This window comes from Diuraphis noxia, unplaced genomic scaffold (assembly GCF_037042655.1).
Source record: "Diuraphis noxia isolate RWA-SAM2 unplaced genomic scaffold, SU_Dnox_SAM2 contig0001, whole genome shotgun sequence".
In the NCBI taxonomy this organism is placed as follows: domain Eukaryota; kingdom Metazoa; phylum Arthropoda; class Insecta; order Hemiptera; family Aphididae; genus Diuraphis; species Diuraphis noxia.
Window position 1 is genome coordinate 72,216,068 of NW_028301711.1, and position 26,921 is coordinate 72,242,988.

Here is a 26,921-nt window from a genome sequence, read left to right on the forward strand (position 1 = left end):
ACTTAAATTAAGTTACTTTTCTTTGCCTAGCCTTGGTGTTTGGTATAATTTTTTTTCGTGTGGGAACTTACGTACAAGTGTAATTTTTTTCGTGTGGGAACTTACGTACAAGTGTATTTTTTTTCGTGTGGGAACTTACGTATGCATACTCAGGGGTAATTTTTACCTGCTACATCTCGTGTGGGAACTTACATTCGCCCAACTGGGTCGCTTTCCCAGCTGTTATCCCCCCTTGCCCGACCGACGATCGGTCACTCGACGGATCCACTCTTCGGCGCAGCGAGTATGCTTCTCTTATTCGTGCCCCCCACCCCCACTACTTCGAGAATGGCCACTCAGGACCTAACTAACTCCAACAAGTGGATAATGGACTGATATTCCGTTGTACTAATCGCGTCGAATATTTTACGATTATGAACGGAAAAGCACTGTAATGCCATAGTAATTAAGATAAAAGAACCTATATCTAATATTTTGAGTGTATTAATTAGTTAAAGGTTCTCATGATACGTACATAAAAACTAAATATATAGTACAGGGATTCGTGAGTCTTAGGAGACGTATTCAGCAATTTCTCAACAAGAGATGTGGCTACTATAATTGTGTGAAGAATTATATTTATGGACTAATAAATACATAAATACAATTTTGCAATTTGTTTTAATAATGCTTATTATAATAATGAATCATTTAAATTCACTGTCCTCCGGTACGTCCGGTTCAACAATCCATGTGATAAACTGAAAAAATGTACAAAGTATTATAGTTAATTGCTGGATTGCTAAGTTTTTAAAACCAATCGGCTCCACCTGAATCGCATTTCTAACAAACACAATTTTCTCTAACAAAATATAATACAGTGTTGGTAATATTTTTAATGTTTACTGATTAAATTTATATTCACGTATTATAGCAACGAGCATAATAACAAGGTTTATCTTTTATTTATATTTTATAGATATCAATCTCCGTTCAAGTATGTCGGAATTGAGATTTGAGATTCAATAATCTTATCAGAATCTGTAATTGTAAGTACCAGTGCTGGAATAATGTTTCAGTCAAAATTCCAAGGTCCATTATTCACTGCGTACTTTAGCGTTGGCAGCAGCCCGCTGGAAAATTGGGCCGTTCAGGTGCGTGTATAAATTAGTCTGTTAATACATTAATCCGTAATCGTCTACTAAGTAAAATTCAATTTAAAAAAACATATTCTACTCGTCACTTGTATTGTGAAACAAACGATAAATTCAGAATAAAATATATTTATTATCTACCCAATATTATAACAAATTTTAAATTATCAACTAATTTACGATTGACTCAAATTTTATGTAGATCATCAAAACATTTATGTGATAATCCTGATTAAAACATGGTAAACTCAATCTAAATATATTAGTCTTGTATACTGCATTGTAACCATTTTACTACATTAGGGTCGCGACACACTACAGCGGTTTTGACGCGCGGTGAAAACGCGCGAGCACCGCGCGTCGAAAACGCGAGATGGAAATGCATACATGTAAATGGAGTACGTCAGACTAGCGCGGTTGTGACGCGCGTCGTCGCGTGACGCCGCTATCTGTCGCGGTTTTGCGTTTTGAACGCGTTGACGCTTGGAACTGTAACACATTGTTTTTATATGGCATGCGACATACCACAACGGTTACGACGCGTTTAAAAACTCGTTTTTTTTACCGTTCTTACCAGTTTTTTACTAATTGATTGATAATCGATATAATTCATTTGAGTATATCAATATGATTGACATTGATATTTTGATAAACGAAGTGGAGAAGGAAGAATGCCTATGGAATATCAATAATAGTAGTTATATGGACAAACATTGCAAAACAAAGGCCTGGATAAATGTAGCCAGTGCTGTATTAAAAAATTGGGATACATTTTCAAACATGGAGCAAGAATCTTACGGTAAGCATAATTAATTTTAATGTTTCTATGCAATTTCTATTTCTATTATATATATATATATTATATTATAAAGAAAATAATAATAATACTTTTAAAATAATTAAATAAAACAAAACATAAGTATAGCTATGTAATTTTTGAATGGCTGACATAAATATTTTAAATTTGTACGATCTATGACTAAATCTATAATTATGAAGGCAAAGTACGAGTAGGTTGCTGAATGTCGACAACGTGTTGATACTGGGGTCGAACGTGTATTAAAAATACGTAGTTTAAAAATTACTTATTAGTGTAAAATATGATCGTCTGAATTTATTTTCTACTATATTAAATATATAAAATTATAATTTTGATGTTATATTAAAAAAAAAAAATTAGAAGTAAAAAAAAAAATCAAAAAAATCGATATTGAAACGGGACTGCTCCTGCTTCCATAAAATATTCAGCAAAATATTCACGGACATCTAATCCTTGTTGACGAGCTCCAGAATTATTTTCATTTTGAATGTCTTCCAAAGAGTTTGAGAGGGTGTCTTCGAAGTTATAACCATCCCTTCGTCTAACATAATTATGTAAAATACAGCATGCTTTTATAACGTCGTCTGCAAAATCGGGTTCAACTAGAATAGCACTATGTAGAACACGCCATTTATTTGCGAGTATTCCAAAAGCGCATTCTACGTACCTTCGAGCTCTTGATAGACGATAGTTAAAAATTTTTCTTTTTTGTGTGAGACCTCGTCCAGGGTATAATCTTAAAAGATGTTAGTGTAGGCCGAAAGCTTCATCACCAATTACCACGAAAGGCTGCGGAAAATTGTCTGTATTTGGAAGAACAACAGGTGCTGGTAGATTTAATTGTTCAAAATATAGTTTTTTTCCAATTGTAGAATAACCCTCCTTACCATATGCACCGACATCGATTGAAATAAAGCTATACTCTGCGTCCACTACAGCCATCAATACAATGGAAAAATACTTTTTATAGTTGTAGAACATTGATCCGGAATTAATGGGTTTAATACAACGAATATCTTTGCCATCGACTGCCCCTACACAATTTGGAAAGTTGGTTTTCAAATAAAATTTATTGGCTATTGCCTTTTTCTATCCATTGGTCTGGATTAGGCTCTGGCATTTCTTCAGACTGTAGGGTGTTCCATAAAACCTGACAAGTTTCTCTAATAATATTTCCTATTGTACTTCGTCCCAACAAAAATTCATACTGTAACGCCACAAAAGTTGTTCCAACTGAAAGATATCTGAAATAATATATAATTTTCAATATAATATAATATAAATAATATAAGTACTAAATTATATTATATCATATATATTATATTATATTATATAGGAAATATCATATAATTTTATGTTTTTTTCTCAACATCAAATAATATGTTTAGAGTTATTAGAGTACCTAATAACATTTCCTATAAAATTTTATTGACATTTATAGAATAAAAAACTAAAAAAAAACGGGAAATTTCAAACGTCTATTAATAACTTAAACATTGTTGAAATATTTTGAAAATTTTACCAAGTATAGGAATTGATGAAATAAATATTTGGAGTAAATTTCAAGTTTCTATAATTAATCGTTTTTATATAACAACAAAATAAGAATATTGGTAGGTAAATGAGAAATTGAATAAATATCCAATGTTGTAGTTCAAATGTTCATAAAAATTTAATTTGATTTTCCGGTAGAAATTTTTTTTTTTGATAAAAGTAAACAAACTAATGAAGAATCTTGTATAGAATTTTTAAACCTTAGATTTAAAAAGAACATTTTTTATGAATTTCTAACTCAAAATAAATTGCAAATTTTCGTGACTTTTACAAATTTTGTCAAAATTAGAACTTTCAATGCTTATTAAAAAAAATTATGTATTATGTATTTTTAATATTTTTAACTACTATTGCGACAATAATACAATATATCAGAAGTCTTGTATCAATTGTTTTACCTAACGAGTAAAATTTTATTGTCATATTTCATAAATAAAAAAGATTGAAAATTTCAAATGTCTATAATTAACTTGAAAAGATTTTAAATTTTTTGAAAATTATATCATAATAAAAAATTATAATATATTATTTATTATATAAAATGCCTGAATAAACACTGTGAAAATTTCATGTTTCTACGGTAATTAGTTTTAGAGTTACACCAATATCTAAAATCGATTTTTTCAAAATTTGATTTTGCGTAAAAATTCCCGTTTTTTGTTAATTTTTTTTTTTAATTTTTCCCGTTGCTTTTGAAAACTATTGGAAATTTTAAGAAATGGCCTCCCCTACCCTATGCACCAACTAGATTCACTTTTGAATCGGAAAAGCTAGTGAAGTTAAAAATCCAAGCATTATTTCGACAAGTTTTCGTGTACAGACACAAAAAAAAATAATAAGAAATTAACAAAATTAATAAAAAAAAACAACATAGTAAAATCAATACATTAAAAAAACACAACATTCTTCAGTGCCACACCTAAAAAAATTTAGTTCGATGTCACTAGAAAGACAAAAGTATTTTAATACTTTTATTTGAATATTTTACAAGCTGCAGAATTGTATTTACTTATTTTAGAATTTTTCAACTCTTATAAGTTAACCTTATCTTAAAATAATTATTTATCTATATAAAAAAATACTTTTTAGTCGATGAAATTAAAAAAAAAATGGAAAAATATCAGAGACAATTTTGCTCGAGACATTAAACAAAAAAATAGTACACCAAGTGGTAGTGGAGCAAATCCTACCAAAAAATAGGGGATACTGGGGAACATTTGAACACTTACAATAAGTCTACAAATATAATATTTAAAATAATACGAAAATCGTAATATGTTGGCTACACTGTAGTTTCACATGTTTGTAAAGACTTATCAACACTATCTATGATACAAAAAAAAATATCAAAAAAAATCAAATATTGTTATTTTTCTTATCATTTTTAACGTAAGAATTTAAGGATATATTGTTATTCAATTTTAATACATGGTACGTTGTTATTAGTTAGGCCAATAGTAAATTTAACACTCTTTCCAACTCTATTAATGGTTTTTATTAGACGTTGTCTATGAAAATTGAATAATAGTTTTCATGTTAAATTTGCTGTTGGGGTACATTTGAACGTAGCATAGTGGGGTACATTTGAACACTATAATGTAGATACACTTTTTTTATATTTTAGTCAAAATGGTTAGAAATTATGTTTAAAAAACCAAAAGGGATGAAATTGAAATGGAAAGAAACATACAAGCTGCCATACTGCTGTATAAAGAAGGAAGTATGGGTTACCGTGATGCTGCCAAGCAATTTGGGATAAAGCACACAACCCTTTTTTATAGGATTAAAAAGTTAAAAAACTTTGAAGGTATAATACAAAATAGTGTTGACGATAATCGTTTTAATTCCAAGTACACTGTTAACCAAATTTTTAGTAAAGAACAGGAGGAAATGTTAGTAAAATACATTTTAAGGTGTTCCCAAATAAATTATGGCATGACTTTGGTACAGATTAGGAAACTAGCATATGATTATGCAGTAAAAGTAGAGTTAAAAATTCCTGATTCTTGGAAACTGAATCTAACTGCAGGCAATGACTGGCTTTATTGTTTTATGAAACGTCACCCTAGTTTATCAATAAGAAAACCAGAAAAAACAAGTCTGTCTCGAGCTACTTCTTTTAACAAAACTAATGTTACCTATGTTTTTTTTTGATTTATATGATAAAGCTTTAAAAAAGTATCCTGTAACACCAGATAGAATTTATAATATTGATGAAACAGGTGTGAGTACAGTAGTTGATCCACCTAATGTTGTGGCTCAGAAAGGTGTTCGACAAGTTGGACAAAATGTCTCTGCAGAACGTGGTCAAATGATAACAACATGCATGACTATTAATGCTGTTGGTCAATCATTGCCACCAGTTTTCATATTCCCTAGAGTAAGAATGAGTGATCTACTTATGATTGGAGCTCCTGACGGTAGCTTAGGACTTCCTAATTCAACACAAAGTGCTTGGATAAATTCAGCTCTTTTTGTTAAAGTGCTTGAACACATTAAAAATCATACTAGATGTACTAATGAAGACAAAATTTTACTTTTAATGGACAACCATGAGTCACATTGTTCAGTTGAAGCTGTTAGTTATGCTAAAGAAAATGGTATTGTGTTGGTAACATTTCCTCCTCACTGCACACATAAGTTGCAACCACTTGATGTTGGAGTTTTTGGTCCATTTAAATCAAAACTTAAAATTGCACAAAACGACTGGCTTACTATATAATAATCCTGGGAAAACTATAAGAATTCATGATTTGCCAAGCCTAACTAAAATAGCTTTTATAGAATCTTTTTCAGTAAAAACTATTGTTAATGCGTTTGCCAAGCCTGGGATATGGCCGTTTTCAAGATTAGCTTTTAGTGAAGATGATTTTGCTGCAGCTTATGTTACAGATAGACCTGACCCAAATTCCACTCAAACTGTAAATTTACAAATTCAACCAGATATTAGTATTTCTAGAAACAACCAACCAAATGAAAATGTATGTGATTTTGATATGATAAATTCTCAAACAGAAGTTCCTACTTTTACTGATCTATTAGTAAATTCTACTGAACAATGTTGAACTAATATTAATGCTAATTCTGTTACAAGTGCAGAATTAGATTCAACAATACATGAAGAATTAATATCCCCAGAACATGTGCGACAATTTCCTAAAGCTGCACCTCGTGTTGAAAGGAAAGGGGGCAAAAAAAAAGGAAAAGCTAGAATATTAACTGAAACTCCTGAAAAAATCCGAATTGAACAAGAAACGCAAGAGAGATTAAAACGGAAACTTCCTGCAATTGATAAAATTAAAAAGAAAAAGAAATCTAATAGCTCACAACCAACTACAATTACATCTAAAAAAGTAAAGAAAAATCTCAAAAAAAGACTATTCAGTTTTGATTCCAAAAGTGATACTGATGAAAATGATCCTCCTATGATTTTATTAAATAACGATTCAGATAATGAAAATTTAAATTGTCCTGTTCACTTTGGGGATTTTTTATTGGTTAAGTATGAAGGTAAAAAAATCTATAAATATTTTGTTGGCTGTGTTGAAGATATTAACAATGATGACATTGAAGTGTCTTTTTTAAAAAGAAAAATGGGAGATACTTTTTACTATCCTACAGATCAAGAAATTGATAATGTACCTCAGAGTTGTATAGAAAAAATTTTGCCAAAGCCAAAACCTGTTGGGGGAAGTGAACGTTCGGCATTTTTACTGAAATTTCAAAATGTTGACTTTACAAAATACAAAATGGGTTAAAATAATATTTTAAATAATGAAATGTTTTTTTACAAGGTCTTTTTTTAATAAGTAACAATTTTAAAAGGATAATTACTTTATTTTTTATTTGCTAAGAGTCATTTAGGAAAGTTTTATAACTAGGTGTTCGAACGCGATTGACGTCACGGCGACGCTTCTATATTATTAAAGCTGCTATCCAGCCTCTACGTCGCGCGATCGGACGATGACGACAAGTCATCCCTCTCCTTGTCATATTATATTGCCGGCCGATGTCCACGACTCTCACTCGTCTGGCCATCACCGTTTTTTGTTTTTCACCAGCCGCCGAACCTGGCGTGTGTTCGCCTGCAGTTTCCGTATATATTGTATAGTATTTAGTATTTGGTGACCTCGTGGTCAACTGACCCGTGTTGCTCTTTGGTGTTTAATTTTTTATTATATCGTGAAGTGTAGTGGCAACTGTCGTAGCTCTGAGATAGTTGGGGTCAGACTTGCTCACTACACTCCGGCTTTATTTGAGCGACTATAAAATAATTATTTTATTGTTATTGAGTGTCATCACGGTCAGCATCTCAAAAGGCTGTCGCCGTTCCAGCCTGGATTCAACGGAGAAGCAGCAGCACAGGTTTCACCTTGTTTTTGTATTAATAATTGTTGTATAGCAAAATTGTATTTTTATTGGATAAGCAATCAAACCTTTTTTTTGATTGACTTTATATATTATTATTATTGATTTGTCTTTCCGCGTACGGGCCCGCGTAATTATTATTATTATTATATATATATATATGTTTATTGTTGACAATATATGTCTGGCGCCTATATTAGTTAATATTCAGTAATTTGTTATTATATTATATTTATTAACCCTTTTTTTTTGTACGCCGTGGGAGATCCCACCCCCGTACATCACTACGCGAGTCGTTTGCGCTAACCGCGATATTAAAAGTAGGAGCGCAAGGCGAACACTAGGTATCTAATTAAGTTAATATTGTTTTGTTTAAAAGAAAATTGTTTAAGTTTCAATTGTAATGTTTTTTATTTTAGGTTTATTAATTAGGTAGGTACCACAGAAAATTGTTTAAGTTTCAATTGTTATGTTTTTATTTTAGGTACCACTTTAATACATATATTAATTTTTCAAGTTTTATCAAGTTTTTATTTTATTATTAACATATAAACATTTTTATAGAGTTCTAATAAAAACATAGTTTCTTTATATGTGTTAATTAACTTATTTTATCAAAAAAATTGCTAATGTTCAAAAGTACCCCTACTGTGGGGTACATTTGAACAAAAATATTGTTTTAAAAAAACTTGTTTATTATGGGTAAGAATAAAAGTTAGTAAGTGTAACTATCAAATTATATTCCCAAGAAGTTATTTTATATGATAAAACTATTTTGAGCGTTTTTTAAGAGAAAATTTAAAAAATTAAAAACAAAAATATGTTCAAATCTGCCCCAGTCTCCTCTATGCTTATGCTGATGTACTGTCATTTTTACTGCCAGTTTTAAAAAACAGAAAGTAATTAAAATACATTTCGGGAACAAAATTCTTTCTTAAAATTTACATTATTATTAAAATTGCAGGACAACAGGTACGTAATATGCCATCATCATCCATCATCCATGATCCAGAAATAGAAACTACTGTTGACATTTCTGAAGAAGACTATGTTTCACCTCAGCCATCAAACAACAACATGAATATACCTGTGCCTCAAAATAAAAATAAAAAGATTACCCCATTCCAACAAAATTTGCTTCACCTTATGCAACACCCACCCATTCAATCACGCTCGGGAGACTTAGATCCTGATAAAGCTTTCTTGTTATCATTCCTTCCAGAGTTCAAAAAAAATGAATGACAAACAAAAACTTGATTTTAAAATAGCATTCATGCAGTCCGTAAAAAATATTTTAAACCCTCCTATCGACCACTCACAGAATTTCAACGCAAACCTTCACCAATTCAATAATTATCCAAACAATATTGGCCAGCAAACTTCTCTCACACATCCATCTCCCTATCCCATCTATTCACAACAGTATCTACCTGTGCGCCCCTCTTCAAGGTACTCGGTTCCACAAAACTATGGTTCACCAACCTCACCTCCAGACTACAATCAGGAAGATATAGGAATGAACCATAGTGTTTAATATTATATTAAAATACACCTACTATTATTATTATTTTTTATTTTGAATGGAACAATAATATTAAATTATGTTGCATATTGTATTAATTCAAGTATTGAAAGTTAAAGTTATTTTTTTTTTAAAGTTAAAGAAGTTACGTTAATACATATGACGTTTAATATTATATTTTATAAATTATTATTATTTTTTTTTTTTACAAACAACAATATGTTGTATATTGTATTGCTTCAAGTAGGTATGTTAAGTTACAGAAGTTATTTTTATTGTTTTTTTTTTTACTTTATGATATAAACAGTTGTTGAAGTTAATTACGTTTTATTTTATGTTTATTGATATAATCATATACCTACTGAAATACTGAATACTGAATACTGCCCTATGTATTAAAGAGGTTTAATTTATTTAACTATACTTATTCTATACAAATATAATATTTACTAGGTAGTTAATTATTATTTAATTACTTGATTGTAATAGTCAATCTTTCTTCTGGACACATCGGACGTCGGAATTTTGTGGTTTTTTTAGTTATGTGGGGACGTAGTTTTTCTAATAGTTCGTCAAATGAAGAAATTGACATTCGATAAAACTCAGAAAATTTTCTCGGATACTATCGAATTTCTTCGTAAAAAGAAAAAAACCGATTATTAGTTTCCCGTACTGCATTAAAAGGATGAATCCAAAATGATCTTTCTGATCTTGGTGGGTTCAGATATCCAAATGATTCTGCCACTGCGATCACTTTCAATGCGTTCATATAATAATCGTAATCCATACTGAATAAACAATTTCAAAATAATTTTAATTTAATATAGATAAATAAATAAATAACTTATAATAAATATGTATATCTGTTAGTCGTTACTACTTACTTTCAACTTGCTTATACTTGCTATATAATTCCACGAATTAATACAAATTATTTATATATATGTCAATATATTCATTAAAAAAAATCAATAAAAAATATACAAATAATATTCAAATAAGTCGAAATGACTTCAAGTCAGAGGTGCAAGACAGCGCAAATCCGAATCATCAACCTAACAGGTCTGAGCGCGTAGTGAACGCGCGCAAACCGCGCTAGTGTAACACGTGCATATCGCACGTTGAAACCGCGCGATGGAAAACCGCGCGTCAAAACCGCTGTAGTGTGTCGCGACCCTTAGGTAGATACTTATTTTCTTCAGGTTTAAATCACATATTATTACCAGATTAACTTCGTTCTTATATGTGACAATAATTATTTTTAATTTATAACGGCAAACACCAACATTTGTTTCCATGCTTTTTTTTAAAAAAAAGTGATGTAAACTGAATGAGTAAAATGCTTATTTGTAACATAACTTGATCACCGTTGTCATGATCATTTCTACTGGTGCTATCAGTGCAAAGGAGGAGAAATAAAACAAGTCCATGACGACGAAATTAAGTCCAACGTGCTTCAGATCCAGTCCCAAAACGTGAACGCGTGTTGTATAACCTGTCCGTTGAATCCTAAAGATTCTATGGGTGTTCGGCTGCCGTTCGTGACGTTGATAGTAAAATATCTAGGTCAATTTTTTACATTCGAGATCACGGTACGTAAATATTCTATAATTATTAATAATTAGTAGGACTATGATTTATATGTAACTAGCTGAAACCGTACACTTCGTAGGCCGTTAAAAATCCTATCTCTTATATGTCTCAAGCTATGTGTTAAATTCGTTTCCTTTTTGGGCCTATCGCTTTTTAACTAAGTCTATTATCTGCCCATAGGTCTAATATATATCTTGTAACGTCACAGCATTTTTTTTGCACTGATATGATTATTACAACAAACATACCTGTACCCATAGTTTCACTAATTAGCATACCTTATTTATATATTATTATGACTATCGCGCGCTAATGCAGAAATGACCGCAGTATTATGTAATAATTGTCCCCTGGCCCCCCACAAACCCGCAGTGTACGGTGTCCACACGTCGCCACACACGGCCGTCGTTGCTGTCGGCGCTTTCGTCGCGTCCGGCGGCACCGCACCGGCGGAACGATGCTGAAATCTCCCCGAATATGATGTATTCCCACAATATGACGACACTGACCTGCCCCACCAACATCGAAAAGCTCCGCCGCCCGGCACCAGGCCACCGCCGTCGCCGGGTCTCCGACAAAACAAAATCATTTTCTTTTTTTCTTCTTCAACTACGCTGTACCTGGCCGGTATTCTTTTTCGACCGACGTCTCTATGTTATGATGAACATTTTGTTATATTATAATAATGTCAAATATTAACCACATGTCATGCCAACCTATTATATTGTCTTAATAACCAAAATCATTATTCTTATTATTCTTTAATATTATCTTTTTCTCCCCTTAAATAAATAAATCCTCGGCATTCATTTGCCGTTGCGTGTACAAAGCCTATGAGCTCCACCGACTTGGCCCTCGGGTCATCACGCGGTGCGGCTCGTAGGTCACGGCAAGAGTGTTCCCCTTTTGTCGTGGGTGTTTTACGGAGCCCTAAAAAGCTCCGGATTCTCACAATCTGTTCCAAATTTCGTCACTATCGGTCCGGCCAGTTAGGAATGCATAAAATACAGATAGGCAGAAATCCATTTATATATAGATGTATATAGATTATAAACGGATAGATAGATAGATAAAAAATTTTGCATTATGCATTGAATTTACAAAAATATTCAAAAAATATGCAAAAAAACAATCTTTTGTCCTACGTTACGTTAAATATGTTTGTATAAAATTCAGAAATTAATCAAAACCAAACTAATTATTTTTTATAATTAGTTATTACTACATTGAATATTACATGCTCTAATGATATTATGTTTGATGAAATACAAACGCCCGGCGCGCGGCGATTGTATCTAGGAATAGATTTATGTTGATTAAAACTACTTTCCAGAATATCCAATGTTTTTCGACTTAATAATACTTTATATTTATAATACTAGGAATAACCAATTGGAAATCTAAGTATAAACAAAAAATATTTTCGAGAGGCAAAAAATAATTCACGAGTAATAAGTAGAAAAATAAAGGGAATTTTTTTTATTTAAAAAAAATTAACAGCATTTTTTAGTAAATGGGGTTAAAAGTATAATAATAGGGCCTTCAAAAACATTGTTCCCACAGACCTCAATAAAGAAGTTTCACCATTGTATTGAATCAAAATTCTTTGAATAGTATACTACTGCATTTAACTATAATTCCTATAAAGATATACAGTAGAACCTCGATTATCCGAACTATATATAATTAGCGTATTCGAACGTGAAAACTAGTATTCGGCCAGTCAGCCGACTAGTTCATCGAATTTATCATAACTCTCGCTTTTGGTTTATTATAAGGGACGAGTCCGTTTTTGACCAAATAGTTTCATTTCCTTTTCGACAAAATCGCACTCTTCCCTTTTCGGCCAACTTTAAAATAGGTCGATTCCCTTTTCGACAAAAACAAAAATTTGTATAATAAATTTAAAAATTATGATTACAATTTTTGGTAATAATTATTAACTATAATATTAATTTAAAAACAATGTTAATATATAAGTTTTTTACATTTTAAAATGTTTTTATATTTCATTTTATAACATTTTATGCAACTTTTAATAATTTTAATTAAATCGACAAAGTAATGGAAATGTCGTTTGATGATTTCTAATAATGTAATGCATTTGTGATAATATAATTTATGTAATTCTAATAAAATATTTATAATAATAATAAATATTTAATTATAAAAATAATCAATAATTAATACATAATTATAATTTTTTTTTATTTTATATTTCCAATATCCGAACTAAGTGCGGCCCCAATGAGTTCGGATAATCGAGGTTCTACTGTAATTGTTGGGGGTACAGCTTTACAGGTAAGTCTGGGAATAATTCACGTAATTTTTTAGCTAGGCTGAGAGCTTTTGAAAATACTTTTTTAACCACCGCTATTATTTTATCAACATCAGAATATTAATTTCCCATGCATTCGGTGATTCTATGGATCACATACACCAAACATGTTAAATTAATTTAAATTCAGAATATTTTTGATCAGCTATTGTGTAAATTTTGCTTTTAAATAATATGTATTGTATACTTATTTTTTTAAATGCCCTGGAAATTTATTATTTAAACGACCCAAAGGTCTTTATAAATATGTTTGACAATTACACATATTTTACATACTAGACATAAAACACACATATATATATATATATATATATATATATATATATATATATATATATTACACGTTGATGGAGTCACTTCCTATGAAGTGTCTGCTGCCTTAATCTAAAATCTTCAACTAAGTCGTATGGTTTCAGACGCTTAAGACGTCGGATATCCTTGGAATTATCTAATAATTGAATGGCCAATGGATTTACATGGTGATCTAGTCTCGTCTCGTGTTTGCGAGCAAACCTTTGGATTTCGTCTGCTATTGTAGGCAGCATCATATCACGGTGAATTGCGTTGTTTCTTTCGAACCGGTAGGCTGCCTTGATGGTCTGAAGTGCAATATTTTGACAGCGTTGTATTACATCGATGTTAGACTTACTGGCACAACCCCACAATTGAATGCCATATTATATCCAGATCGGTTTTATAATTGCTACATACAGTAGACGTTTGTTTTCGATGGTTAACTCGGAGTGAGGTCCGATTAACCAATAAAGTTTTCGCATTTTTTCTTTAATCTGATTTTTTTCTGACGGACGTGGTGTTTCCAGTTTAGATGAGAGTCAAGGTGCATTCTAAGATATTTTGCTGAATCTTTTTGTGGGATTGGTGATTGATTCAATACTATTTGGATGGTTTCGGTTTTGCGTAACGTATTGTTAACTAACGTGCATCGTTAAAACCACGCAACATTATCATTTATCAAACTATTTTCTGGAATACAATGCAGTAGTACGACTTATAACCTTATAGCTATTGTGCATATTATTAACAAATAAATACATTTTTAATTTTAAGTTACACTTATTGAATATTATCAAATATAGGATCATTTTTTTTAATTGCACTTTATGATGACTCTTATTTTTCTCTGTGTATGGCGTGCATGCGTTGTACAACCTTATACAAATTATAAATCGGCGATTTTCTGTCTTTTTCTAACACACGTACAACATAGGATTATAAACGTGTTTTATGTCCAACAAACCGATTGATATAATGAAGCAATAAGAATTCTGTAGTATATTGTGTTGTATTTTTAATCCTTAGTTATAAACGCAAAAAATTTTATGAATTTTCAACTTCAAAATTACTTGCAAATTTTCGCGTTTTCGACAGATTTCATAAAAATTTTAACTATAAAAGCTTATAAAAAAAATTGTGACTTACGATTTTTAATTTTTTTTAGCTACAATAAGAAAAACTCGTAAGGAACCTTGTATTAAATTTTCAAGTTTTTTTGGTCGTCCAACATTTTTTTACCGACACATCAAAAAAAAATTCTCAAAAATATCGAAAATTTCAGTGGTCTATAAATAACTCAAAAAAAAATCAAAATTAAACTGTATATAGATATCACTAACATTTGGTTAAAATTTCAAGTATTTATAGTGATTCGTTTTTGGATTACAACCATGTAAAAAAATCGATTTGGTCGAAAACTGGTTTTGCGTAAAAATTCCCGTTTTTCTGTCATTTTTTTTTTTTTGTTTTTCTCGATTTTTTTTAAAACTGTTGAAAAATGTTTACTTTTGACCTCTATAATGCACCAAGGATATTCACTTATACATCGGAAACCACCCCCAAACTTTGAAATTGAAGCATTATTTCGACTAGTTATACTGTACAAAGACACAAAAAAAAAAACACACATTATTGTAAAATCAATACATTCATCACTTGATCACTTCGTTTAGAATCTAAAAGTTGAAAAATTAAGATATCAGTAAACAACTTAAAAACAAATCTAAATATTTTGAAAATTGTATCAAATATAAAGAATGCCTATATAAACATTCAGTTAAAATTTCATGTATCTGCGGTCATTTGTTTAGAGTTACACCAAAATAAGAAAATCGCTAAATGTGAAATCCGGTGAAAATCTAATGTTGTAAAAATTTAAATTTCAAATGCTCATAAAAATTTTATTTGAATTTCCGGTGGATATTTTTTTTGTGATAAAGACTGACAAACTTGTATGGAATCTTGTATTAAATTTTCAAATCTTAGATTAAAAAAGAAAACTTTTTATGAATTTCTAACTTAAAATAATTTTTGAATTGAAATGATATTTACGTATTTTGTCAAAATTCAAACTTTGAATGTTTATAAAAAAATTGTGGATTTCTTTTATTTTTCAATTGCTATTGTAACAATATGTTTGAAACCTTGTATTACATTTTCAAGATTTTCTGCCGAAAAAATAGAAAATTTTTATCGATATTAATTTTAAAAAACTAATAATGATCGAAAATTTCAAATACCTATGAATAGTTCAACTTAAGTCGAAAATTGCATGGTGGATAGAATATTCTTATATTAACATTCAGTAAAAATGTCATGTATCTATGGTCATTTGTTTTAAAGTTACATCAAAAACCAAAATTGATTTTGTCGAAAATTGATTGTGCGTAAAATATTCAGTTTTTCTTTTAATTTTCAGTTTGTTTATCTCGATTATTTAGAAAATTATTAAGAATTTTTTTACTTTTGACCCCTTAAAGTACCAACTATATTTATTTTCTGATCGAACGAGGCACTGAAGTCAAAAATTGAAGCACATTTACTGCCATAAAACGTGACGACAGACACAAAAAAAAAACACAATATCATGATAAAATCAATAAATTCATCGTTCGGCTTAGAATCTAAAATCTATTTGGTCGAAAAATGGTTTTGTGTAAAAATTCCCATTTTTTTGTCACTTTTTTGTTTTTCTCAATTATTTTGAAAGCTGTTGGAAAATGTTTACTTCGGACCTTTATAATACACCAAGGATATTCTCTTTGATATCGGAATGCACCTCCAAAGTTAGAAATTGAAGCATTATTTCAACTAGTTATGCTGTACACACACTAAAAAAAAAAAACACACATCATTGTAGAATCTCAATACATTTTTCACTCCATTCAGAATCTAAAATATTAATAAGAAATATAAATTTTGTTCAAAAAGTATATTCAATAAGAAATTCTTGATTAATTTTAAAAAATCATACACATCTTGATAGAATTTTTTAATTAAATAAAGATTTTTTATCAAATATAAAATTTCTATGAATGTATTTTTATTTCTATTTAGGTAGGTTGTTTTATTAAATAAGATTTTTTTATTAAATAGATTTTTATTTAGTATAGATTTTTTTATTAAAATTATATCTTTATTTCTATTTGGATTTGTTTTGTTTTTTAGATTTTTTTTCCGATTTATATTTTTTTCAATAGTTTTTATTCTACTTGTGTTTTTTGCATAGAAATATAAATTATGATTAAATCTATAACTGATAAAAAAATATATTTATTTAATATAATAATTAATAAACCTTGATTGAATAAATTATAAAATAAATCTGTGGAAATAAGAATATCTCAATAAAAAATCTATACATGATATAAAATCTATATTTAATTAAAAAGTTTTTCAATTTAAAAAAATAAAACAAAATTTGATAGAATTTTTTTATGAAACAAAATTGATTTTAACAAATACATTATATTTACATGTTTTATTAAATACAGATTTTTTATTGAATATAGATTATTTATTTTTATCTAGATTCGTTTAAATATTTTTCTTCAGTATACAATGTATACTATGTATACAATGTATACTATGTATACAATGTATACTATGTATACTATGTATACTATGTATACTATGTATACTATGTATACTATGTATACTATGTATATTATACATAGATAAAAATAATAAATAAAGATAAGATCTTAATTTTGATTCAAACTATGTAAGTTCTTTAAGTTGATAAAATGATAAACTCCTGAATTTTCTAGTAGAAAATATAAAATACTTTTGAAGTAAAATAGGTATGTATTATACATTATCTATCTATAGTTATTTTCGTAAGACGATTGGGAATATTCATTGAAACATTTTAAATTTTATAAACTAGATTTTATATTATATTTTTCTGATAGTTATGCTATTGTGAAATTAGATAGATATGATATTTTAAATAAATTAGGGTTTAAAACACCACATAATATTATTGAACCAGAGCTATCAGTTAATTTTAATATTGAGCAATATGTCGACATTGATAGCAACAAATATTGCGAAACTACAGAGGAAGATGAAAGCATACTAACATTTAATATCACATTATCAAAAGAAGAATGGCGAAAAATCTATGATCCTTCATCAAGTGTAAGATCTTACCATAGATCAGATAATAAAAACACTTACAGAAATTATGAAACTTTAGCACCTTATATTTAGTTGCCAATTGTAAACGAACATTTTTTTGAACAAACCAGACTATCATGTGCTTTGATTTATAAATATGCCAAAATGTATTTAAATGGACAGGTTTTTCTTGATATTATTGGCCATTGTTCTATTTGTATGAGCAATTTTAAAGGTGTTGTTATCGATAAGCCCGAATCTGAATCACGTGTAATTATTAATTGTTTATATAATGGGCATTTTAATTCATGTAAAAGTGGAAGAAAACGAAGAATAATCGGTGAAAAACGTGATTATTTCTTAGATAAGTTAATAAAAGAAAACCAGTCTGCAGCCTATGTTAGACGTGTTGAAGCCAAAGACATAAATGCATTATGGAGAAGCTGAACCAAGCCATATAGGAAAAAATGCATTACGAGTTATGAAATATAAAGCAAACAAAAGAAATCGAATACATGAAGACCCAATTACTACTCTTTCTTTATTAAAAGCATCTTTACCTTACAATGACATAATTCGAGATACAGGCTATGATAGGTTTTTTGTTCACTATTGGCCATCCACAGAAATTAATTCTTATCGTTTGTATGCTAAGAACAATAAATTACCTACAATAAGTATTGATGATACAGGTGGATTAGTGCAAAAACCAATTTTAATTTCTGGTCACCAGACTTCAAACATTTTTCTGTATCAAATTGGAGTTAGAGACACTAAAAATAAATGTCAGTTTTCTGTAGAACATATGTTATCTGAACGTTATGACAATAATGGTCAATTGAAAGACTGTGAAATGGCTAAAACATGCCTAAAACACCATATAGCAACACACACTACTGATGTTGAAGACATTATTGAAGAAATAAAAAATAAAGAAGACGACGATGATTTGATGTGCACAAACTCTCATGAGAAAATTACTAGTACAACAATATTTCAACAAATATTAGAAATTTATGAGAGTTGTATTACGAATAGTAATCAACAAAGTCATTGTGGTGATCATGATAATTTACAATTTAGTCCAGGAATCGCGAAAAAATTATTAGACTTTTGTAAACTTCTTCCCTGTTGGTCTGCTGTGATGGTCCCAATATTCAATTTTTGAAATCCAACAGAGTCAAGTGCCACGTCTAAAAGCTTATTTAATGACCTAAAATCGAATGTATTAAGACATAAAACATTGCCATTACAAATTGACGAGTTCATCACTATCCACATCAACTCAATAATTGGTTCAATAAATCTAATTGGCCGGAAATATATCCTGAAAAAAGGGAAATTGAGGATGTTAAAATAAATACTAACGATTTATCTACATCAAAAATATTTGAAGAAACCGAAAGCATTCATGAGGATGAGAAAAGTGATGGTTCCCAAACTGAATTTGAAAATTGGAGGGGCTTAGGACTAGACAAGTATGAACAAAATTATTAAAAAAAGTAATTACTTGGACAAAGATCCAAACATTTTATATTATAATGAAAACTCTAAAACAAAAAGTCAAATTATAGGATTATTAAAAAATAGAAATTCATCCCATTTAAAGTCAATTACCATTGAAAAAAATTGTTATTTGTTTACCAATACTTGTGTTTTTTATCGCGTAACACAAGAAATTATGACCGCATATGCTGATAGTACTGTTTATGCCGATGTTATAAGTAAAAAGCGGGTAAATCGTGGATTTCGCTCTGCTGTACAGTAGGTTACTGTAATGGATGGGATTAAATTTGAATGCAGTGATAGGTATCATTGTATACGAAAAATGATTCTGAACGGAGATGATTTGTCAGTCTAGGATATATTATATTTAAATATTGCCATATATTCTATTTTGAAACAAATATTTTATATTTCAATTAAGACGCATTTTGCATATGTCATGGTTAATAAATTAGTGTAGTTATCATAATTCATAATACCTTATATTATCATAGATATACGAATACCTGGTTTGAGGATAAATCGTTATCATTACGCGATTTCATAAAAATTTAAAACTTAAACGCTCAAAACATTTTTCCTAATATGACGCTTCAAATTTCCTCTATAGCTATTTGAAGCAAAACTTATGGAAAACTTAGTGTTGAATTTTATAACCTTAGATAAAAATACAAACAGTATTATGAATTTTGAACTACAAAATAATTCGCAAATATTCATGGTTTTGACGAATTTTTGTCAATATTTGAAATTCAAATGCTTATAAAAATTTAATTTGCATTTCCAGTGGACATTTTTTTTGTGATAAAGATTGAAAAACTTGTAAGGAATCTTATATTAAATTTTTAAATCTTAGTTTAAAAAATTCCCGTTTTTCTGTCTAAGATAAAATGTATGTATATTTTGAAATGATATCAAATATGTTAAGAGATGGCATTAACGTACAAACATATCGAAAAAGAGGTATATTATGTAGAAATATTATGCCCAATATCAATCCAGTTATTGATGTGCCTGGAGGACTTATAAAAATCAACTGTGCGTGCACAATTCAATTTATAATTGAAAAGTTATTTACAGATTTTCCATCTATCAAAGAGACTACATTATGCTCCGAGTGCAACTTCGAACTTAATAGAAATAGATCAATTATAACTGCTAGTATACCAACCGAAACATTGGAATTTCTTTTAGATAGTATAGATGCTATCATTTCAAATCCTTAAAGTATAATTAATAATATATGTTGATCTTGTTCCAAAGGACAATTGATGAAAAATTATGAATTAGAAGAAAACATTTTAATATTAAACGTGATGATACCAATTTGAATTTATCAGTTGTATTAAATGATATTCCAAAAATGATCAATATACAGAACAAAACTTTTAATATCAATGGAATAATTGAGTTTATACCACTTGTGACAAAAAATATAAATTCAATTGGACATTACATTGCATACACTCAGTGGCGTACCCAGGGGGGGGGGGGGCTTAGGGGGCTTCAGCCCCTCCCATTGGCCATGTTTTGGAATACATTTTATATTAAAAAAGACAAAGTACAAACCATGATATTTCTAAAAAACGGTATTGAATACAACGTATTATCTTTAGTAACAATGACCTAGTATAAGCAAAGCATAAACGTTGTGTTTATTATGGTACCGAATACCGATATAGATTTAGCCCCCCCCCATTCGAAAATCCTGGGTACGCCACTGCATACACTTATAGACACTATACAGATAATTGGGAAAAAAATTAATGATTTGGGAAATTCAATAGGTACGGAGTGTACGGCAAAATACTCGAGCAAATCATTGTCAAATATTAATTTATACAGTTTAAAGGTAAATTAATAAAATTTTAATAAGTATATTTGGTTTTTATACTTATTTTTAAATCGCAAATTAAACTTTAGTTTTATTTTTTTTGTAAGCTTTTTATTCATTATATATATATACACAAATATCATTTGTTTGTTACTTATAAACTTATTATAATAGGTACGGAATTTAATACTATGTTTTTTACAAAAGAGGATTTTTAAATGTTAACTTACAGCGGTTAGATGTTAGGTAAGATTCCGGTTAGATAACTTATCATTAGATAGGTACAATACAAATTTTAAAATTATTAACAGTTATACCTAACCTTTATGTTTTTATCATTTGTTAGAAAAAATTAATATTTTTTATTTTTATGTTGGATATATATATATTATTTGTTATTTTTATTTTGCAACAAATAATTTAAAATGTTTATTTTTCAATGGGTTTTAAATGGTTTTGTTATATTTTTGTGTCAAATATAATTCTATAAGTGTATTTTAAGTTTACAGTCATTCAATCCTCATTAAAATATAATACATTTTAAAACCAAGTACATTTGTTTTAATAATTAGCATATTACCAATTTTGTTTCATATTTTATTAATATATTATAATTTTAGAGCCCCTTTTAAAAAAAAATTACGAAAAACAAATATTAAAATCGGAGAGGTTGCAAGACCAATGAACCTTCTACTCAAAGCTATATATCAATGGTGTTTAGAAAAACATTTTTCGAATTAACAAAAAATCAAAAAGTAACTAGAATCACGATAAATGTTGCGATAAGTGCGTAGGCTGAGTGGTGAAAGAGTAATATTTTGGCCAATTTTTTATGCCTACCCTCAAAGTGGGGATGCTGGAGTCGTGCCCAAAACTTTTATGACTTTTTACAGCTTTCGGTACAAACGACGACTTTTGCGGTATAAACAGAGTACAAACGATCGGCCCAGGTTTTTTACGAAAGCTCAAAGTGGGGGTGCTGACATGTCTCCAACACCCCCAACTTAAAACGTTTGTAACTTTTTACAGCTTTTGGTACAAACGACGATTTTTGCGGTACAAACCGGTACAAACAGAGTACAAACGATGGGTCTGGTTTTTTTTACGAAAGTTCAAAGTGGGGATGCCGGGGACATGGACCTGGTATACGTCGGTGTGTATCACACGGAGGTCGGTGAACGATAGAGAGGGCGGCGGCGGCCGGTACACGTCCGGCGCGACTTGTCTTCCCGTCCCGCCTTGTGCCATTGCGGCGCGGCGTGAGAGTCGACTATCGCGCGGTCGTATCCCGTGGTGGCGGTTGACAAGAACGTAGACAGGTCACTGCGGCACCTGTAATTTGTACTGGTTGCCGTTGCGGACCGTGTCATACTCCCCCGCCAAACCGCCGCCGGGGTACATTTGTACCGTCGTCCCGTCGTGAACGGGTTGGCTTGCTCTACCTCTTGCGCGCGCTTGAGGTAGGCTTGCCTTCCCCGTTCGTTTTACGGACGGTTGGGGGACCCGGCCGGAGTGAAGAACGACCTGTTGTCGTACTGTATCTCCGGCAGCTCCTCCAGCGACAGGCCTAGTGCGGCTAGCCACGCGTCCACGACGGCTGAATCCGCGTTGTTCACACGTAAAAAGCCGTCCAAAAAGACATGTGTGTCAATTTTCGTTTTGGCACTCCGTGTGTTTCGTGTTGGACCGCCTAACGTGAGGCTGGCAACCATATTGCAGATCGTAGCGTCCTCGGACTGCCACTTTCCGAGTGTGGTTGCGGTGAGTGGTGTGTCGTCCCTAACGTGGTTGTCGTGTATAGAGAAGATGTGGTCCCTTTCGAAGTTAACATTGGTCGTCGGCGTTGTGGGTGGGCCTATCAATTTTTCCCCAAGCAGGTCTTCGTCTATGGGGGTGCCGAGTACCGGATCCTGAGATACCAAATCAGGTGCTTCGTTTTGTTTTCCCGGGACGTGTATCGTAATAAAGTCTAAATTAGCTAGTTGTAGTGACCAACGTGTTAATTTAGAATTTTTGTCTTTAGCTCTGTGTAACTACGTTAGTGCTGAGTTGTCGGTTAGGAGTTCGAAACGTCGGGTTTCTAGGTATGGACAAAATTTGTCTGTCACCCAGATTATAGCTAGGCACTCGCGTTCGACCGCGACGTACCGTGTTTGTGTCTCACTAAACTTTTTGCTCGCGTAGGACACTATGCGTCTTTCCTCCGGGCTGTCACCCCGTTGAAAAAGAACTGCACCGGCTCCAATCTCGCTTGCGTCAGTTTGTAGACAAAACGGTTTACTATAATCGGGTGGCGATAATTTCGGAGATGTGACTAGCACGTTCTTAATTGACATAAACGCGCGTTGTTCTACATTGATCCACTTCCACCTTACTCACTGTTTCAATAAATTTGTTAGGGGTGCTATGGTGACTGCGTAGTTGTCTACGAACTGGTTGTACCAGTTGCACACGCCTAAAAATTTACGTACGTCCTTAAAATTTTTTGGAACTGGAAAATTTTCGAGGCAGACTAATTTTTCCGGTTGTTTTTGGATGCGCTCCTAATCTACAATGTGCCCCAAAAATGAAATTTCGCGTAAACTGATTTTACATTTTTTTGTGTTGCACGTTAGCCCAACCCTCTTAAGACGTTTGAGAACCTTGTCTAGGTGGCATTGGTGTTCGTACTCGTCCCGTGAAAATATTACTATATCGTCTAGGTATACTTGTACGAAATCATCTTGGTACCCACTCATGACTCATGACTTCGTTCATGAGTCTTACGAAAGTCATCGGACTATTCTTGAGACCGATTGGCAGGACCCGGAACTGAAATAGACCTTTACGTGTCCGGAAAGCAGTGTATTTTCGTGCGTATTTTTATAGTGGTACTTGCCAGTAACCACTCCTAAGATCGAGAATACAAAATACTTTTGCGCCCCGCATTTGCCTAATCATTTTGTTAAGATCTGTTATTGGGTACGCGTCAGACTCCGTTACTTCATTGAGCATCCTGCAGTCGACACAGAGACGAAATGAGCCGTCTTTTTTCTTTGCCAGTACTACTGATACGGCCCACGGCGAAGTGCTAGGTTCTACGAGCCCCTAGATTTCCATATCGCGCACCATGTCGTCGATAGCCGTTTGCTTCTGCTGTGGGTACGGGTATGGTTTTAGCGCGATTGGTGATGGGTATTTTAACAAAATTTCGTGTTCAATTAGTTTGGTACGTCCTACTTTGTCGGTGAACACTACCGCGTATTTATTTAATACCGCGGTAAGTTTTACGCGCGATTCGGTGTCGTTACCAAATTCTAATTGCGATAGGTCGGGTCTGGTGGCGGGTGGTTGCGTCTTCCCTTTCCAACATGTCGACGTACGAATCTGTTTACCCATATGAATTATGCACGCGGCGTAATCCCAAGAGACTTCATTGTTGACAAGAAAGTCATGTCCTAGTAACGCGTCGCAATAAAGGTTGTCTAGAATAGTTGCTTCGAATTTTATATCGAGCGCCCCTATTCTAGCTTCGAATGTAGAGGTGCCACTGGTTGATGCAGTGTGACCGTCCGCCATTCGGACTTTGTTCGGTGGTCCGTGGAGGGTTGTTTTGCAGTATTTACGGGCTACGGTTGGGCTTACATACGATTTTCATGCCTGCGAATCTAATAAGGCAGTTACGAAGCCTGACGGAAATTCGAGTTCGACCGTGAGGGTCGGAATTTTGTCCGGTCGTGTTCGCGTGACGTTATTATTTGTATTGCAATCGGTAGTGCGGGACAACTGGTTCTGAACCGCGACAGACTGTTTGGTAGTCGGTGTTAACCGCCATTACCACACTGTCCCTATCGTTTGTCACTGTGCTTATCCGATGCTCTACTTGCGCAGACTGACCTAATGCGGGTGTGTGAGTAGCGTGTGCGCTTGTGTCCCCGTCACCCGTGTAGTTGAACACCCGTGTAGTTGAACACCCGTGTCTCTGTTGCCTTTATCCCTACACCTGTGCCTCCCCATAAGCCGGTTGTGGTTGAACACGCGTGTCACCGGTGAGATGAGTGTGTTCGGTGGTGGGGTGGTGTAGGTTGGGGGTCTGTGACTGGGTGCCTATAGGTGTTGTGAATAAATTGTCGTAGTAGGCACTAGGCTGTTCGTTTTGACGAAATACCGAACTACGTTGCTGTCTAATGCACAATTTTTTCCCGTCCCGTAGTATAGTGGTAAGTATCCCCGCCTGTCACACGGGAGACCGGGGTTCGATTCCCCGCCGGAGAGCCATTTTGACGCGGCTTTGGCGGCGACGATGAAGGTGGTGATCCGCGGAAGACCGGTCGCTAACGTATGGTGGTGAGGTTGGTGTGACGGTGTAAAAGAAGAACAAACAAAACACAGTTGGTCACTAATGATGATGAAATGTGGGATTACCACGTTTATTGATTGACGATAGAATTATGTGCATATGAAAGTGTATATTGACGTACAAAGTGTCGGCGGGTATACGTCGGTGTGTATCACACGGACATCGGTGAACGAGAGAGAGGCCGGCGGCGGCCGGTACGCGTCCGGCGCGACTTGTCTTCCCGTCACGTCTTGTGCCGTTGCGGCGCGGCGGGAGAGTCGACTATCGCGCGGTCGTATCCCGTGGTGGCGGTTGACAAGAGCGTAGACAGGTCGCTGCGGCACCTGTACTTTGTACTGGTTGCCGTTGCGGACCGTGTCAATATTATATGCGCATAACTTGCCAAAGAAATTGAACTTTCGTAAAACACTAACATATAAGTGTTTCGTTAAGAAAGCCGGATTTAATTGTTATAACTTTATCAAAAAAAATTATATCAACCTGTAATATATATCCTTCGATTTAAGAGTGGAATATCACATCCAACATATATATGTCCACCTCGGCTTCGCTGGCAAGCTTCTGTTCGGATCACAAAATTTGCTATCACTTGCTGGAATATTTCCGTGTCGCACCATGGTCACAGAATATTATTATCTCGTGCCATGGTTACAAACAGAACGGGAGAGTTTATAGATAACAATTATAAAAGAAACAAGCCAGCCAATATACAAAACAAAAAATGTCAGTCAAATTAAATCTAGTGTTCTTAATGAAACACCCTATATAAAAACGTACTCTTAACTAGTATAACACTTGAGCTATAAAATGGATTTTAAAATTATAAATACTAAAATACTAAAAATTTGTTTTAAGAACATCACTGGAAAATAATAAATTTCTTCGACAAATTGACATAACTTAGCACTTACACTTCTTACACTTTATAAAAATGCTACTGTGAAAGAAGTACACGTCTTACTAAAGAAAAAAATGAATAATGTATAGGTAATAAAGATCATATTAAAAAATAAATTTACAATTCATCAAATAATTGAAAACATTCATAAAATGAATACCATTTCAAATTCATGTTTTTCAAAAATCTATATTTCGCTAAAACTCGAGAACGGCCGGACCGATTTGGCTAATTTTGGTCTTGAATTATTTGTGGAAGTCCAAAAAAGGCTTAAAAGGTCAATGAATATCAAAGTTTTATTATTTTTTATATTTTTATGTGTTTAGATGTAGATTAATAATATGAAAGTTGTTAACTAATATGGCGATCTAGCATCTATGTCGATGTCCATCCTTTATGTCGATCGATACCTCAGACAAAGAGTCCATCCTTTTATCTTTGTGAGTGATAATAACCGCTACGTACGTGATAATTTTCTTTACTTCGGTGATCCTTAGTCATAGTGAGATTTCAAGTTATGTTCTCTTTTGTTATAGTGACACGTTACTGCTAAGTACGCGAACACTTTTCTCATTTTGATTAATTACAATTTACAATACC

General features: G+C 32.2%; 1 pseudogene; it reads left to right on the forward strand.

Moving 5' to 3' along the window:
* The first annotated feature begins 1,049 nt into the window (after nucleotides 1–1,049).
* Nucleotides 1,050–26,921, forward strand: part of LOC107170747 (uncharacterized) — a 29,633-nt pseudogene continuing 3,761 nt past the window's right edge.